This window comes from Triplophysa dalaica, chromosome 17, assembly GCF_015846415.1.
Source record: "Triplophysa dalaica isolate WHDGS20190420 chromosome 17, ASM1584641v1, whole genome shotgun sequence".
Taxonomy (NCBI): Eukaryota; Metazoa; Chordata; class Actinopteri; order Cypriniformes; family Nemacheilidae; genus Triplophysa; species Triplophysa dalaica.
In genome coordinates this window covers 12975760-12981056 of record NC_079558.1, presented here as the reverse complement: position 1 = coordinate 12981056, position 5297 = coordinate 12975760, and the positions used below count along the sequence as shown (strand labels likewise).

Below are 5297 nucleotides of genomic sequence, written 5' to 3'. Positions count from 1 at the left end.
TTCGAGCATGTCACAGTACAGAGACTGCTTTGATCAGAGTTACAAATGATCTGCTTTTAGCGTCTGACCGTGGCTGTATTTTGTTATTGGTGCTGCTAGACCTCAGTGCTGCATTTGACACCATTGACCATAGCATACTTCTACATAGACTCGAAAATTACGTCGGCATTAACGGAATAGCATTGAAATGGTTTAAGTCTTATTTATCCGACCGTTTTCAATTTGTAGCAATAAACAATGAGGTGTCCCGCAAATCACAAGTCCAGTACGGTGTACCACAGGGCTCAGTCTTGGGGCCTCTGCTCTTCGCTTTATACATGCTACCTCTAGGAGATATAATAAAGCGACACGGAATTAGCTTTTACTGTTATGCTGATGATACTCAACTGTATATCCGCGAAGCCTAATGAAACTCAGCAGTTTCATCGAATAAAGGATTGCATAGCTGACTTAAAAATGTGGATGAGTAACAATTTTTTACTACTAAACTCGGACAAAACAGAAGTGCTACTTACTGGACCGAAAACTGCAATGTGTAACAACCAAGAATACTGCTTAACGATTGACGGATGCTCCATAAAATCCTCGTCATCAGCTAAGAATCTTGGTGTTGTATTCGATAGTACTCTGTCATTTGAAAGCCATGTCGCCAACACCTGTAAAATTGCATTTTTCCAATTTAAGAATATATCTAAATTACGTCATATGCTGTCACTGTCAGATGCAGAGAAATTAATTCATGCATTCATGACATCAAGACTAGATTACTGTAATGCACTTCTAGGTGGTTGTCCTGCGGGCCTATTACAAAAACTGCAACTGGTTCAAAACGCGGCAGCTCGAGTTCTTACACGTACAAAAAAGTATGAGCATATAACCCCGGTTCTGTCAACCTTGCACTGGTTACCTATAAAGCATCGCATTAACTTTAAGATCATGCTTATTACCTATAAAGCCCTACATGGTCTAGCGCCGCAGTATTTGAATGAACTTCTATTGTATTACAGACCTCCACGTACATTACGCTCTAAGGGGTCCTGTCAGGTGGTAATACCTAGAATTTCAAAATCAAGTGCAGGTGGTAGATCCTTTTCTTATCTAGCGCCTAAACTTTGGAATATTCTTCCCTGCACGGTCCGGGAGGCAGACACACTCTGTCAGTTTAAATCTAGACTAAAGACTCATCTTTTTAATCTTGCATACACTAAACCTCCATAATATTAATCCTCAGAGGATTTAGGCTGCATTATTTAGATCAACCGGAACCAGGAACACATCCAACAACAAATGATGTACTTGTTGCATCAAAGAGTGCAGAACAGTACTCTACTCTCAGCCAGTCTTGTCTCTTTGTTCCAAGGTTACCGCAGGATGCAGTTCATGCCCAGACCTGATGGCAGAGCTGAGAATGGGAAGCGGTGACCTGAAAAGAGCTAAGAGGATAGAGCTGGATAAAGGACGCGACAACTTTGTTTTTCCTACAACATTTAAAATGCTATTAGATTGTTAATGATAATCTTAAATCCTTAGATTTTATATTTTATTAAGCCTTTTTGTGCAAGCACTGTTGAGCTTGTGCAGAGGCAGCAGCTTTTGCCAGAGGGGAACTGGAATCCCCTGGTTGGGCCTGGGTTCCCCTGAGGTTTTTTTTCTCGATGGGAGTTTTGGGTTCCTCACCACCGTTTGCATATTGTTTTGCACTATCTGCCTGGCCGGGGGGGCTGCTTTCGAATTCATACTTGTATTCAATGTGTCTCATGTACAGCTGCTTTGTAACAATGAAAATTGTAAAAAGCGCTATATAAATAAAGTTGAGTTGAGTTGAGTCTTGAATGAGCCACAGAACCCAACTGAGGAGGCCACAAAAAGTAAGCTTAAGTAGTTGTTTGAGGCAAACATCCATACGGGTTCACACAGGATTCTATTAGATTATAGTTAAGGAGTGGACCTCTGACCCTCAGGTGGGTCCATCGGCATGTTATATCTGAATCTTTGTATTACTGGCACTTCTTATGAATATTGCTTTGCTTTGACGAATCTCTTGTTGTTTTTTCTCAATATTAGTTGCTTTGGATAAAAGCATCTGCCAAATGAATAAATGTAAATGTCCCCAGCCTCCCTTGGTGAAAATATGTATATTTTATACTTAAATGATTCAAACATGTACTTTCAGAATTTGAAAAAGTCATCTAATCAAATTTTAATTTTCAAATGATTCAAACATTTACTTTCAGAATTTGAAAAAGTCATCTGATCAAATTTTAATTTTCAAATGCAAAATAGCTCAACTTTAAAAGCTACAGTATTTTCTTATATACTTTGTCCACAGACTATCGCACAAAAGTCCTGCAGAAATTACAAGAGCTGGTTGAAAACCAACAGGACATTCTTGCAACGCACAATATTGGCTGCTCTGGCTCCTAGTAACATGGCAGATGAGGATATCCTTGATGAACCCTGCCAAACATTAGAGGATTTCACACAGTTGGACAAGTTTGACAGGTTTGACAGTCTTCTAAATAACTACAGTATTCCAAATATGTTCGGTATTCTAATATATAAGATTTATTTTAATATGTAAAATAAATGTACTGTAAATATATATATATAGCTTTTAAACAGTTGAAATTTGTTTACAATTAATTATTTATCGGATGGTCTTCATTGAAATTATAAAGTCTGGCATTTCCGTCACAATTGAGTTATTCACCTACAAAACTTCATTTTGTAAACCTAAAATAGACTAAATTTATGAGAAAACTGTTTAGAAAGTTTTAATGAATGTTTTGCCAGATAGAACCTTATAATTCCAAGTGTAAACGGATTTTTGAGGAATTTGTCCGCATTCAACCTGTTCCAAAAACCCCATTTCCAATTTTGAGATGATTAATTTTGAGACTCTTCTGCACACACAAGAAATAAGCATACAAACATGAAAATAAAATAAATAAAAGGATTACATTGTAAAAGGTTAACCACGCCCTAAATACACCTGCGCCATGGACTTCAGACTATTGTCAAACTCAGTTCCTGGAGGCCCACAACTCTGCACATTTTACCTCCAACCCTTATCAAACACACCTTATTCATATAAACAACATCTTCAGGATTACTAGAAACTTCCAAGCAGGTTTAGTTTAGAGCTGGTTTGAGCTAAACCGTGCAGAACTGCGGCCCGCCAGGAATTGAGTTTGACACCTCTTGTCTGTATCATCAAAAGTAGATTTGTAAATGCGAGTGCGACATACATACCATATAGATCGGCAAAATTGTGCCTAAATTCTGATATGTTATGTGTACATTCATTATTGTTAATTGTTGATGAAAAATCTAATGTCTAACATTATATTAGATCATTGCATACAGTAGATCTTAAAGCTGTCTGTCTCAATGTCAATCAATTAAAGAAATAAAAAAGTTATATACATTTTCTACAGGTATTGGTTTTGACCTGGTGTGTGCCAAATCTATTTGTATTAGCCTACAATTTATTTAAATTCGACTCAGTTTTGCAAGGACTATTGCTATAAATGATAAAACTGTGCTGTTTCGTTGGAACACTTAAATCACCTAAATAACTTTCTTTAAATAAATTGTTTTAAAATCACATGGTAGTAAAATTATTCAAAATCAAATGTGTTTTAATTCATCAGACTTTTACATTTTAAGTATGATTTATCTATTCTATTTCTAGAGGCAACACAAAAGAACTTCAAGACGTTGAAGGCGATTGATGTGGAAGACCTTATCGCATTAGTACTGAAATTTGCCCCACACAGGAATTTAAAGTGGTAATCAAACTTTTTACAATACTTTGATATTGTCTAAGTAGGTTTTTAACTACAGGTTAAAAAAATTGTCCCGTGAAAGGAATGCATTTATGTTTTATTTAAAGTTCTAAAAACCTTGTTCTGAATACCCTATTCCACATGCGACATTTAGTGGTAAATTAAAATATAAATATGATTAGAATCTGTTTAAAAACTGTTCTTATGCGCTATTATTATTAGGTTACTAAACTTTATCCAAGAACAACTGATTCTTATTCTAAATTATTAAATCTTTTGTTGTGTAAAACGAAACAGCATGTTTCTAAGAAAAGTGGAGTTATTAACATTTCTACTTGCTAAACGATATTGTAAATATTATTTAGTCATTTTAAAGTATACTTTAAAAAGGTAATATATAATTTTGTACTTTTGTGCACTTTAATATACGTATTTGAATTCCCCGCTTGTTAAACAATCCGAATCTCTTGCACACATTTTTAAACTCCAATGTCAAATCAGTCATATCCACATCAGTTAATATTGTGACGCTGCACTTGAACTATTTAATATGCTTGTTTTTTTCAGTAATGAAAGTACACAGAAATACACAAAACAGGTTTAATCTGTTATTAATGTCTGCTTTTTACATGGGTTAAAAGGAAATATTTAGGCTATATTTTTTTATCAAACCATTTGTCTGTGCACAAACTTTCTTGCTAGTAGATTTTTCATTCATGTGTTCGTCTAATTTTTATTCCAATTTGTCCATGGAATTTACGTTTCCTTTTTCTTTGTTACTTTTTTTGCAGATAGCGGTGGTGGCAGATATTCGATTTCAAGAGTTCGCACCTACAAAGAGTTCCAAGGATCATGTTTATACTTCTAGTTAAATATACCAATGTTTTTGGCATGCAGTATTTTTGCACGTATTGATTAAATGATGTTGTTTATTTAGAATTAAATTATTTAATATATTGTGCATTATATTATATCACAAATGTGATAAACCTCGTTTCTATTTCTTATGATTCTGTTTTAAGAAATAATTTTGTCTACCATTAAAGAATTGATTAAAAACATGGATTATGTGATTCTTTTTACATATACCTTATATAGATTAATTATGATGAATTTTCGTGTTATTAATGCTGCTTATATATGGGGAACAAATAGAAGTTGTACAATGTTTCCGGAACGTTCCGGAAACCTTCCCATAGGTTATTTCTTAGGTTCCCATAACGTTCTGGGAACCTTCCCAGAACATTATTTCCAGGTTCCCGGGACGTTCTGGGAACCTTCACAGAACGTTATTACAACGTTATTTCCAGGTTCCCGGATCATTTTGGGAACGTTCTATTGCTGTTAAGAAAACTTTCCTGGAGAACCAAAAACGAACCTTAAAAAGTAACGTTCTGGGAACCAATAACTAACATTCGGGGAACGTTCTGGGAACCAAAAATTGTTACCTGGGGTCCATATACTTTGGGATGTCCTCTACTGAAACTGACCTTTAGTTTTTCTACATAT

The 5297-nt window shown here is 35.1% G+C and overlaps 1 long non-coding RNA gene across 1 annotated transcript; it reads left to right on the top strand.

Moving 5' to 3' along the window:
- Positions 1-1561: 1561 nt before the first annotated feature.
- LOC130438747 (uncharacterized) lies at positions 1562-4788 on the top strand. The gene is made up of 3 exons (XR_008909372.1): positions 1562-2502; positions 3695-3791; positions 4580-4788. It is a non-coding gene; the product is annotated as an uncharacterized LOC130438747 (long non-coding RNA).
- Positions 4789-5297: the final 509 nt, after the last annotated feature.